Here is a 14194-nt window from a genome sequence, read left to right as displayed (position 1 = left end):
TTAAGTTGATTTCAACTACGCTTTGCGTAGTTGGTCTTTTTTAGTTAATGCCTCGATAATTTACAATGGATTTCTTAACTAATGTGGAAAACTTCTTACCAAGCTTCTATTGTAAATGTGAGCGGTTGGATTTATCTTATCTAGATATGATGGGTTTGTTTATGGTAAATTAGTGGTTTTAGAGTTGAAATCCGCACGATTCTTAACAGTTGATTTTACTATGTCAGTTTTCTGCTTTGAGTTGTTTGAGGTTGTTTAAACGGTGCGATTGTTTGTATTGATCCTTGTTTGTTGGCTTTGTTTTGATTTGAGTAGGAACAGTTTCATTTTTTACAAGAGTTGAGTTGATTTCCTAATTATTTAAATTTGATGGGTTTTTTAATTTAGAATATCGTGATTAGAGTTGTATTAAGCCAGGTTCTCATACGTTTAATTGTTTGTGTCAAGTATTTCCTTTGAACTTTTTTAGATCGTTGACAAGGTATTGTTTGGATTGATCCAAATTAATTGGTTTGTTTGAGTAGGTCTGGGCTTCCTATTTAAACGATATGACAGTTTACCTACTTTATCTAATTATTTTGGATTCGTTGAATTACTACATGGAGTTTGGAGTTCTAAGAACGATTATTAGTGGGTCTAGATTTGGTCGATCATTGGATGGTTGGTGAAGACCTGGTCAGTTTTGGAAAATGTTTAATTGGCTCTGCCTGGTTGGATATAATCATTTCTGTGGGTTTCGATTCAATGGTTTGATTTGTTTTATGTTGTTTAAATGGTGGGATTGTTTGTATTGATGCTTGCTTATTGGTTATCTTTTGATTTCAGTAAATTGGTTTCATTTTTTAAAACAATTGAGGTGATTTCCTAATTTCTCTAAATTTGATGGGTTTTTTAATTCAGAATATCGTGATTAGAATTGTATTAAGCCTAGTTCCTGTACGTTAAATTGTTTATATCAAACATTTCCTTTGATTTCTTTTAAACCGTTGACAATTATTGTATGGATTGTTCCTAGTTCATTAGGTCTGGGTTTGCTATTTATACGAGAGTATTGTTTTCCAGCTTTATCTATGTAAGTTGGATTCGTTGAATTTACCACAAGGACTTTAGAGTTTTGAAAAGGATTATTAGTGGGTATAGATTATGACGATCATTGGATGGTTGGGGAGGGATTGGTCAATTTTGGAAAATGTTTAATTGGTTCTACCTGTTTTGGCTAGAATAAGTTTTGTGGGTTTTCATTGAATGGTTTTATTAACCTTAGGTATAATCGATGTTTATCAGATGAGTTTATCTATGTCGAGTTGGTTTTATTTGTATCTGGATCGATTAGTTTGAAAGTGAGTGCTCAAAAATTGACTATTTCTACTTTCAACTTTATTGTTTTTAATTTGGCTTTTTCTTGATAGGTTACATTTGCTTGGATTATCTTGGATTGTTTTAAGTTGATTTCAACTATGCTTTGCGTAGTTGATCTTTTTTATTTAATGCCTCGATAATTTACAATGGATTTGTTAAATAATGTGGATAATTTCTTGCCAGGCTTTTGTTTTGGAAAATGTATAATTGTATTTTGGCTAGAATCTGTTTTGTGGGCATTGATTGAATGGTTTCGTTGACCTTAGGTATAGACGATGTTTACTAGATGAGTTTATCTATGTTGAGTTGGTTTTATTTGTATCTGGGTCGGTTAATTTGAAAGTGAATCCTCAAAATTTGACTGTTCTTCTTTCAAATTTGTTGTGTCTAATTTGGCTTTTTCTTGATAGGTTACATTTGCTTTAATTATATTGGGTTGTTTTAAGTTGATTTCAACTACGCTTTGCGTAGTTGGTCTTTTTTAGTTAATGCCTCGATAATTTACAATGGATTTCTTAACTAATGTGGAAAACTTCTTACCAAGCTTCTATTGTAAATGTGAGCGGTTGGATTTATCTTATCTAGATATGATGGGTTTGTTTATGGTAAATTAGTGGTTTTAGAGTTGAAATCCGCACGATTCTTAACAGTTGATTTTATTATGTCAGTTTTCTGCTTTGAGTTGTTTGAGGTTGTTTAAACGGTGCGATTGTTTGTATTGATCCTTGTTTGTTGGCTTTGTTTTGATTTGAGTAGGAACAGTTTCATTTTTTACAAGAGTTGAGTTGATTTCCTAATTATTTAAATTTGATGGGTTTTTTAATTTAGAATATCGTGATTAGAGTTGTATTAAGCCAGGTTCTCATACGTTTAATTGTTTGTGTCAAGTATTTCCTTTGAACTTTTTTAGATCGTTGACAAGGTATTGTTTGGATTGATCCAAGTTAATTGGTTTGTTTGAGTAGGTCTGGGCTTCCTATTTAAACGATATGACAGTTTACCTACTTTATCTAATTATTTTGGATTCGTTGAATTACTACATGGAGTTTGGAGTTTTAATAAGGATTATTAGTGGGTCTAGATTTGGTCGATCATTGGATGGTTGGTGAGGACCTGGTCAGTTTTGGAAAATGTTTAGTTGGTTCTGCCTGGTTGGATAGAATCATTTCTGTGGGTTTTGATTCAATGGTTTGATTTGTTTTATGTTGTTTAAATGGTGGGATTGTTTGTATTGATGCTTGCTTATTGGTTATCTTTTGATTTCAGTAAACTGGTTTCATTTTTTAAAACAATTGAGGTGATTTCCTAATTTCTCTAAATTTGATGGGTTTTTTAATTCAGCATATCGTGATTAGAATTGTATTAAGCCGAGTTCCTGTACATTAAATTGTTTATATCATATATTTCCTTTGAATTCTTTTAGACCGTTGACAAGTTATTGTATCGATTGTTCCTAGTTCATTAGGTCTGGGTTTGCTATTTATACGAGAGTATTGTTTTCCAGCTTTATCTATGTAAGTTGGATTCGTTGAATTTACCACAAGGACTTTAGAGTTTTGAAAAGGATTATTAGTGGGTATAGATTATGACGATCATTGGATGGTTGGGGAGGGATTGGTCAATTTTGGAAAATGTTTAATTGGTTCTACCTGTTTTGGCTAGAATAAGTTTTGTGGGTTTTCATTGAATGGTTTTATTAACCTTAGGTATAATCGATGTTTATCAGATGAGTTTATCTATGTTGAGTTGGTTTTATTTGTATCTGTATCGATTAGTTTGAAAGTGAGTGCTCAAAAATTGACTATTTCTACTTTCAACTTTATTGTTTTTAATTTGGCTTTTTCTTGATAGGTTACATTTGCTTGGATTATCTTGGATTGTTTTAAGTTGATTTCAACTATGCTTTGCGTAGTTGATCTTTTTTATTTAATGCCTCGATAATTTACAATGGATTTGTTAAATAATGTGGATAATTTCTTGCCAGGCTTTTGTTTTGGAAAATGTATAATTGTATTTTGGCTAGAATCTGTTTTGTGGGCATTGATTGAATGGTTTCGTTGACCTTAGGTATAGACGATGTTTACTAGATGAGTTTATCTATGTTGAGTTGGTTTTATTTGTATCTGGGTCGGTTAATTTGAAAGTGAATCCTCAAAATTTGACTGTTCTTCTTTCAAATTTGTTGTGTCTAATTTGGCTTTTTCTTGATAGGTTACATTTGCTTTAATTATATTGGGTTGTTTTAAGTTGATTTCAACTACGCTTTGCGTAGTTGGTCTTTTTTAGTTAATGCCTCGATAATTTACAATGGATTTCTTAACTAATGTGGAAAACTTCTTACCAAGCTTCTATTGTAAATGTGAGCGGTTGGATTTATCTTATCTAGATATGATGGGTTTGTTTATGGTAAATTAGTGGTTTTAGAGTTGAAATCCGCACGATTCTTAACAGTTGATTTTATTATGTCAGTTTTCTGCTTTGAGTTGTTTGAGGTTGTTTAAACGGTGCGATTGTTTGTATTGATCCTTGTTTGTTGGCTTTGTTTTGATTTGAGTAGGAACAGTTTCATTTTTTACAAGAGTTGAGTTGATTTCCTAATTATTTAAATTTGATGGGTTTTTTAATTTAGAATATCGTGATTAGAGTTGTATTAAGCCAGGTTCTCATACGTTTAATTGTTTGTGTCAAGTATTTCCTTTGAACTTTTTTAGATCGTTGACAAGGTATTGTTTGGATTGATCCAAGTTAATTGGTTTGTTTGAGTAGGTCTGGGCTTCCTATTTAAACGATATGACAGTTTACCTACTTTATCTAATTATTTTGGATTCGTTGAATTACTACATGGAGTTTGGAGTTTTAAGAAGGATTATTAGTGGGTCTAGATTTGGTCGATCATTGGATGGTTGGTGAGGACCTGGTCAGTTTTGGAAAATGTTTAGTTGGTTCTACCTGGTTGGATAGAATCATTTCTGTGGGTTTTGATTCAATGGTTTGATTTGTTTTATGTTGTTTAAATGGTGGGATTGTTTGTATTGATGCTTGCTTATTGGTTATCTTTTGATTTCAGTAAATTGGTTTCATTTTTTAAAACAATTGAGGTGATTTCCTAATTTCTCTAAATTTGATGGGTTTTTTAATTCAGAATATCGTGATTAGAATTGTATTAAGCCGAGTTCCTGTACGTTAAATTGTTTATATCAAACATTTCCTTTGATTTCTTTTAGACCGTTGACAATTATTGTATGGATTGTTCCTAGTTCATTAGGTCTGGGTTTGCTATTTATACGAGAGTATTGTTTTCCAGCTTTATCTATGTAAGTTGGATTCGTTGAATTTACCACAAGGACTTTAGAGTTTTGAAAAGGATTATTAGTGGGTATAGATTATGACGATCATTGGATGGTTGGGGAGGGATTGGTCAATTTTGGAAAATGTTTAATTGGTTCTACCTGTTTTGGCTAGAATAAGTTTTGTGGGTTTTCATTGAATGGTTTTATTAACCTTAGGTATAATCGATGTTTATCAGATGAGTTTATCTATGTTGAGTTGGTTTTATTTGTATCTGGATCGATTAGTTTGAAAGTGAGTGCTCAAAAATTGACTATTTCTACTTTCAACTTTATTGTTTTTAATTTGGCTTTTTCTTGATAGGTTACATTTGCTTGGATTATCTTGGATTGTTTTAAGTTGATTTCAACTATGCTTTGCGTAGTTGATCTTTTTTATTTAATGCCTCGATAATTTACAATGGATTTGTTAAATAATGTGGATAATTTCTTGCCAGGCTTTTGTTTTGGAAAATGTATAATTGTATTTTGGCTAGAATCTGTTTTGTGGGCATTGATTGAATGGTTTCGTTGACCTTAGGTATAGACGATGTTTACTAGATGAGTTTATCTATGTTGAGTTGGTTTTATTTGTATCTGGGTCGGTTAATTTGAAAGTGAATCCTCAAAATTTGACTGTTCTTCTTTCAAATTTGTTGTGTCTAATTTGGCTTTTTCTTGATAGGTTACATTTGCTTTAATTATATTGGGTTGTTTTAAGTTGATTTCAACTACGCTTTGCGTAGTTGGTCTTTTTTAGTTAATGCCTCGATAATTTACAATGGATTTCTTAACTAATGTGGAAAACTTCTTACCAAGCTTCTATTGTAAATGTGAGCGGTTGGATTTATCTTATCTAGATATGATGGGTTTGTTTATGGTAAATTAGTGGTTTTAGAGTTGAAATCCGCACGATTCTTAACAGTTGATTTTATTATGTCAGTTTTCTGCTTTGAGTTGTTTGAGGTTGTTTAAACGGTGCGATTGTTTGTATTGATCCTTGTTTGTTGGCTTTGTTTTGATTTGAGTAGGAACAGTTTCATTTTTTACAAGAGTTGAGTTGATTTCCTAATTATTTAAATTTGATGGGTTTTTTAATTTAGAATATCGTGATTAGAGTTGTATTAAGCCAGGTTCTCATACGTTTAATTGTTTGTGTCAAGTATTTCCTTTGAACTTTTTTAGATCGTTGACAAGGTATTGTTTGGATTGATCCAAGTTAATTGGTTTGTTTGAGTAGGTCTGGGCTTCCTATTTAAACGATATGACAGTTTACCTACTTTATCTAATTATTTTGGATTCGTTGAATTACTACATGGAGTTTGGAGTTCTAAGAACGATTATTAGTGGGTCTAGATTTGGTCGATCATTGGATGGTTGGTGAAGACCTGGTCAGTTTTGGAAAATGTTTAGTTGGCTCTGCCTGGTTGGATATAATCATTTCTGTGGGTTTCGATTCAATGGTTTGATTTGTTTTATGTTGTTTAAATGGTGGGATTGTTTGTATTGATGCTTGCTTATTGGTTATCTTTTGATTTCAGTAAATTGGTTTCATTTTTTAAAACAATTGAGGTGATTTCCTAATTTCTCTAAATTTGATGGGTTTTTTAATTCAGAATATCGTGATTAGAATTGTATTAAGCCGAGTTCCTGTACGTTAAATTGTTTATATCAAACATTTCCTTTGATTTCTTTTAAACCGTTGACAATTATTGTATGGATTGTTCCTAGTTCATTAGGTCTGGGTTTGCTATTTATACGAGAGTATTGTTTTCCAGCTTTATCTATGTAAGTTGGATTCGTTGAATTTACCACAAGGACTTTAGAGTTTTGAAAAGGATTATTAGTGGGTATAGATTATGACGATCATTGGATGGTTGGGGAGGGATTGGTCAATTTTGGAAAATGTTTAATTGGTTCTACCTGTTTTGGCTAGAATAAGTTTTGTGGGTTTTCATTGAATGGTTTTATTAACCTTAGGTATAATCGATGTTTATCAGATGAGTTTATCTATGTCGAGTTGGTTTTATTTGTATCTGGATCGATTAGTTTGAAAGTGAGTGCTCAAAAATTGACTATTTCTACTTTCAACTTTATTGTTTTTAATTTGGCTTTTTCTTGATAGGTTACATTTGCTTGGATTATCTTGGATTGTTTTAAGTTGATTTCAACTATGCTTTGCGTAGTTGATCTTTTTTATTTAATGCCTCGATAATTTACAATGGATTTGTTAAATAATGTGGATAATTTCTTGCCAGGCTTTTGTTTTGGAAAATGTATAATTGTATTTTGGCTAGAATCTGTTTTGTGGGCATTGATTGAATGGTTTCGTTGACCTTAGGTATAGACGATGTTTACTAGATGAGTTTATCTATGTTGAGTTGGTTTTATTTGTATCTGGGTCGGTTAGTTTGAAAGTGAATCCTCAAAATTTGACTGTTCTTCTTTCAAATTTGTTGTGTCTAATTTGGCTTTTTCTTGATAGGTTACATTTGCTTTAATTATATTGGGTTGTTTTAAGTTGATTTCAACTACGCTTTGCGTAGTTGGTCTTTTTTAGTTAATGCCTCGATAATTTACAATGGATTTCTTAACTAATGTGGAAAACTTCTTACCAAGCTTCTATTGTAAATGTGAGCGGTTGGATTTATCTTATCTAGATATGATGGGTTTGTTTATGGTAAATTAGTGGTTTTAGAGTTGAAATCCGCACGATTCTTAACAGTTGATTTTATTATGTCAGTTTTCTGCTTTGAGTTGTTTGAGGTTGTTTAAACGGTGCGATTGTTTGTATTGATCCTTGTTTGTTGGCTTTGTTTTGATTTGAGTAGGAACAGTTTCATTTTTTACAAGAGTTGAGTTGATTTCCTAATTATTTAAATTTGATGGGTTTTTTAATTTAGAATATCGTGATTAGAGTTGTATTAAGCCAGGTTCTCATACGTTTAATTGTTTGTGTCAAGTATTTCCTTTGAACTTTTTTAGATCGTTGACAAGGTATTGTTTGGATTGATCCAAATTAATTGGTTTGTTTGAGTAGGTCTGGGCTTCCTATTTAAACGATATGACAGTTTACCTACTTTATCTAATTATTTTGGATTCGTTGAATTACTACATGGAGTTTGGAGTTCTAAGAACGATTATTAGTGGGTCTAGATTTGGTCGATCATTGGATGGTTGGTGAAGACCTGGTCAGTTTTGGAAAATGTTTAGTTGGCTCTGCCTGGTTGGATATAATCATTTCTGTGGGTTTCGATTCAATGGTTTGATTTGTTTTATGTTGTTTAAATGGTGGGATTGTTTGTATTGATGCTTGCTTATTGGTTATCTTTTGATTTCAGTAAATTGGTTTCATTTTTTAAAACAATTGAGGTGATTTCCTAATTTCTCTAAATTTGATGGGTTTTTTAATTCAGAATATCGTGATTAGAATTGTATTAAGCCGAGTTCCTGTACGTTAAATTGTTTATATCAAACATTTCCTTTGATTTCTTTTAAACCGTTGACAATTATTGTATGGATTGTTCCTAGTTCATTAGGTCTGGGTTTGCTATTTATACGAGAGTATTGTTTTCCAGCTTTATCTATGTAAGTTGGATTCGTTGAATTTACCACAAGGACTTTAGAGTTTTGAAAAGGATTATTAGTGGGTATAGATTATGACGATCATTGGATGGTTGGGGAGGGATTGGTCAATTTTGGAAAATGTTTAATTGGTTCTACCTGTTTTGGCTAGAATAAGTTTTGTGGGTTTTCATTGAATGGTTTTATTAACCTTAGGTATAATCGATGTTTATCAGATGAGTTTATCTATGTCGAGTTGGTTTTATTTGTATCTGTATCGATTAGTTTGAAAGTGAGTGCTCAAAAATTGACTATTTCTACTTTCAACTTTATTGTTTTTAATTTGGCTTTTTCTTGATAGGTTACATTTGCTTGGATTATCTTGGATTGTTTTAAGTTGATTTCAACTATGCTTTGCGTAGTTGATCTTTTTTATTTAATGCCTCGATAATTTACAATGGATTTGTTAAATAATGTGGATAATTTCTTGCCAGGCTTTTGTTTTGGAAAATGTATAATTGTATTTTGGCTAGAATCTGTTTTGTGGGCATTGATTGAATGGTTTCGTTGACCTTAGGTATAGACGATGTTTACTAGATGAGTTTATCTATGTTGAGTTGGTTTTATTTGTATCTGGGTCGGTTAATTTGAAAGTGAATCCTCAAAATTTGACTGTTCTTCTTTCAAATTTGTTGTGTCTAATTTGGCTTTTTCTTGATAGGTTACATTTGCTTTAATTATATTGGGTTGTTTTAAGTTGATTTCAACTACGCTTTGCGTAGTTGGTCTTTTTTAGTTAATGCCTCGATAATTTACAATGGATTTCTTAACTAATGTGGAAAACTTCTTACCAAGCTTCTATTGTAAATGTGAGCGGTTGGATTTATCTTATCTAGATATGATGGGTTTGTTTATGGTAAATTAGTGGTTTTAGAGTTGAAATCCGCACGATTCTTAACAGTTGATTTTATTATGTCAGTTTTCTGCTTTGAGTTGTTTGAGGTTGTTTAAACGGTGCGATTGTTTGTATTGATCCTTGTTTGTTGGCTTTGTTTTGATTTGAGTAGGAACAGTTTCATTTTTTACAAGAGTTGAGTTGATTTCCTAATTATTTAAATTTGATGGGTTTTTTAATTTAGAATATCGTGATTAGAGTTGTATTAAGCCAGGTTCTCATACGTTTAATTGTTTGTGTCAAGTATTTCCTTTGAACTTTTTTAGATCGTTGACAAGGTATTGTTTGGATTGATCCAAATTAATTGGTTTGTTTGAGTAGGTCTGGGCTTCCTATTTAAACGATATGACAGTTTACCTACTTTATCTAATTATTTTGGATTCGTTGAATTACTACATGGAGTTTGGAGTTCTAAGAACGATTATTAGTGGGTCTAGATTTGGTCGATCATTGGATGGTTGGTGAAGACCTGGTCAGTTTTGGAAAATGTTTAATTGGCTCTGCCTGGTTGGATATAATCATTTCTGTGGGTTTCGATTCAATGGTTTGATTTGTTTTATGTTGTTTAAATGGTGGGATTGTTTGTATTGATGCTTGCTTATTGGTTATCTTTTGATTTCAGTAAATTGGTTTCATTTTTTAAAACAATTGAGGTGATTTCCTAATTTCTCTAAATTTGATGGGTTTTTTAATTCAGAATATCGTGATTAGAATTGTATTAAGCCTAGTTCCTGTACGTTAAATTGTTTATATCAAACATTTCCTTTGATTTCTTTTAAACCGTTGACAATTATTGTATGGATTGTTCCTAGTTCATTAGGTCTGGGTTTGCTATTTATACGAGAGTATTGTTTTCCAGCTTTATCTATGTAAGTTGGATTCGTTGAATTTACCACAAGGACTTTAGAGTTTTGAAAAGGATTATTAGTGGGTATAGATTATGACGATCATTGGATGGTTGGGGAGGGATTGGTCAATTTTGGAAAATGTTTAATTGGTTCTACCTGTTTTGGCTAGAATAAGTTTTGTGGGTTTTCATTGAATGGTTTTATTAACCTTAGGTATAATCGATGTTTATCAGATGAGTTTATCTATGTCGAGTTGGTTTTATTTGTATCTGGATCGATTAGTTTGAAAGTGAGTGCTCAAAAATTGACTATTTCTACTTTCAACTTTATTGTTTTTAATTTGGCTTTTTCTTGATAGGTTACATTTGCTTGGATTATCTTGGATTGTTTTAAGTTGATTTCAACTATGCTTTGCGTAGTTGATCTTTTTTATTTAATGCCTCGATAATTTACAATGGATTTGTTAAATAATGTGGATAATTTCTTGCCAGGCTTTTGTTTTGGAAAATGTATAATTGTATTTTGGCTAGAATCTGTTTTGTGGGCATTGATTGAATGGTTTCGTTGACCTTAGGTATAGACGATGTTTACTAGATGAGTTTATCTATGTTGAGTTGGTTTTATTTGTATCTGGGTCGGTTAATTTGAAAGTGAATCCTCAAAATTTGACTGTTCTTCTTTCAAATTTGTTGTGTCTAATTTGGCTTTTTCTTGATAGGTTACATTTGCTTTAATTATATTGGGTTGTTTTAAGTTGATTTCAACTACGCTTTGCGTAGTTGGTCTTTTTTAGTTAATGCCTCGATAATTTACAATGGATTTCTTAACTAATGTGGAAAACTTCTTACCAAGCTTCTATTGTAAATGTGAGCGGTTGGATTTATCTTATCTAGATATGATGGGTTTGTTTATGGTAAATTAGTGGTTTTAGAGTTGAAATCCGCACGATTCTTAACAGTTGATTTTATTATGTCAGTTTTCTGCTTTGAGTTGTTTGAGGTTGTTTAAACGGTGCGATTGTTTGTATTGATCCTTGTTTGTTGGCTTTGTTTTGATTTGAGTAGGAACAGTTTCATTTTTTACAAGAGTTGAGTTGATTTCCTAATTATTTAAATTTGATGGGTTTTTTAATTTAGAATATCGTGATTAGAGTTGTATTAAGCCAGGTTCTCATACGTTTAATTGTTTGTGTCAAGTATTTCCTTTGAACTTTTTTAGATCGTTGACAAGGTATTGTTTGGATTGATCCAAATTAATTGGTTTGTTTGAGTAGGTCTGGGCTTCCTATTTAAACGATATGACAGTTTACCTACTTTATCTAATTATTTTGGATTCGTTGAATTACTACATGGAGTTTGGAGTTCTAAGAACGATTATTAGTGGGTCTAGATTTGGTCGATCATTGGATGGTTGGTGAAGACCTGGTCAGTTTTGGAAAATGTTTAATTGGCTCTGCCTGGTTGGATATAATCATTTCTGTGGGTTTCGATTCAATGGTTTGATTTGTTTTATGTTGTTTAAATGGTGGGATTGTTTGTATTGATGCTTGCTTATTGGTTATCTTTTGATTTCAGTAAATTGGTTTCATTTTTTAAAACAATTGAGGTGATTTCCTAATTTCTCTAAATTTGATGGGTTTTTTAATTCAGAATATCGTGATTAGAATTGTATTAAGCCGAGTTCCTGTACGTTAAATTGTTTATATCAAACATTTCCTTTGATTTCTTTTAAACCGTTGACAATTATTGTATGGATTGTTCCTAGTTCATTAGGTCTGGGTTTGCTATTTATACGAGAGTATTGTTTTCCAGCTTTATCTATGTAAGTTGGATTCGTTGAATTTACCACAAGGACTTTAGAGTTTTGAAAAGGATTATTAGTGGGTATAGATTATGACGATCATTGGATGGTTGGGGAGGGATTGGTCAATTTTGGAAAATGTTTAATTGGTTCTACCTGTTTTGGCTAGAATAAGTTTTGTGGGTTTTCATTGAATGGTTTTATTAACCTTAGGTATAATCGATGTTTATCAGATGAGTTTATCTATGTCGAGTTGGTTTTATTTGTATCTGGATCGATTAGTTTGAAAGTGAGTGCTCAAAAATTGACTATTTCTACTTTCAACTTTATTGTTTTTAATTTGGCTTTTTCTTGATAGGTTACATTTGCTTGGATTATCTTGGATTGTTTTAAGTTGATTTCAACTATGCTTTGCGTAGTTGATCTTTTTTATTTAATGCCTCGATAATTTACAATGGATTTGTTAAATAATGTGGATAATTTCTTGCCAGGCTTTTGTTTTGGAAAATGTATAATTGTATTTTGGCTAGAATCTGTTTTGTGGGCATTGATTGAATGGTTTCGTTGACCTTAGGTATAGACGATGTTTACTAGATGAGTTTATCTATGTTGAGTTGGTTTTATTTGTATCTGGGTCGGTTAATTTGAAAGTGAATCCTCAAAATTTGACTGTTCTTCTTTCAAATTTGTTGTGTCTAATTTGGCTTTTTCTTGATAGGTTACATTTGCTTTAATTATATTGGGTTGTTTTAAGTTGATTTCAACTACGCTTTGCGTAGTTGGTCTTTTTTAGTTAATGCCTCGATAATTTACAATGGATTTCTTAACTAATGTGGAAAACTTCTTACCAAGCTTCTATTGTAAATGTGAGCGGTTGGATTTATCTTATCTAGATATGATGGGTTTGTTTATGGTAAATTAGTGGTTTTAGAGTTGAAATCCGCACGATTCTTAACAGTTGATTTTATTATGTCAGTTTTCTGCTTTGAGTTGTTTGAGGTTGTTTAAACGGTGCGATTGTTTGTATTGATCCTTGTTTGTTGGCTTTGTTTTGATTTGAGTAGGAACAGTTTCATTTTTTACAAGAGTTGAGTTGATTTCCTAATTATTTAAATTTGATGGGTTTTTTAATTTAGAATATCGTGATTAGAGTTGTATTAAGCCAGGTTCTCATACGTTTAATTGTTTGTGTCAAGTATTTCCTTTGAACTTTTTTAGATCGTTGACAAGGTATTGTTTGGATTGATCCAAATTAATTGGTTTGTTTGAGTAGGTCTGGGCTTCCTATTTAAACGATATGACAGTTTACCTACTTTATCTAATTATTTTGGATTCGTTGAATTACTACATGGAGTTTGGAGTTCTAAGAACGATTATTAGTGGGTCTAGATTTGGTCGATCATTGGATGGTTGGTGAAGACCTGGTCAGTTTTGGAAAATGTTTAATTGGCTCTGCCTGGTTGGATATAATCATTTCTGTGGGTTTCGATTCAATGGTTTGATTTGTTTTATGTTGTTTAAATGGTGGGATTGTTTGTATTGATGCTTGCTTATTGGTTATCTTTTGATTTCAGTAAATTGGTTTCATTTTTTAAAACAATTGAGGTGATTTCCTAATTTCTCTAAATTTGATGGGTTTTTTAATTCAGAATATCGTGATTAGAATTGTATTAAGCCTAGTTCCTGTACGTTAAATTGTTTATATCAAACATTTCCTTTGATTTCTTTTAAACCGTTGACAATTATTGTATGGATTGTTCCTAGTTCATTAGGTCTGGGTTTGCTATTTATACGAGAGTATTGTTTTCCAGCTTTATCTATGTAAGTTGGATTCGTTGAATTTACCACAAGGACTTTAGAGTTTTGAAAAGGATTATTAGTGGGTATAGATTATGACGATCATTGGATGGTTGGGGAGGGATTGGTCAATTTTGGAAAATGTTTAATTGGTTCTACCTGTTTTGGCTAGAATAAGTTTTGTGGGTTTTCATTGAATGGTTTTATTAACCTTAGGTATAATCGATGTTTATCAGATGAGTTTATCTATGTCGAGTTGGTTTTATTTGTATCTGGATCGATTAGTTTGAAAGTGAGTGCTCAAAAATTGACTATTTCTACTTTCAACTTTATTGTTTTTAATTTGGCTTTTTCTTGATAGGTTACATTTGCTTGGATTATCTTGGATTGTTTTAAGTTGATTTCAACTATGCTTTGCGTAGTTGATCTTTTTTATTTAATGCCTCGATAATTTACAATGGATTTGTTAAATAATGTGGATAATTTCTTGCCAGGCTTTTGTTTTGGAAAATGTATAATTGTATTTTGGCTAGAATCTGTTTTGT

This window comes from Nelumbo lutea, chromosome 1 (genome assembly GCF_056320005.1).
Source record: "Nelumbo lutea isolate HS-2025 chromosome 1, American lotus-T2T, whole genome shotgun sequence".
Classification (NCBI taxonomy): Eukaryota; Viridiplantae; Streptophyta; class Magnoliopsida; order Proteales; family Nelumbonaceae; genus Nelumbo; species Nelumbo lutea.
This window is presented reverse-complemented; position numbering follows the sequence as displayed.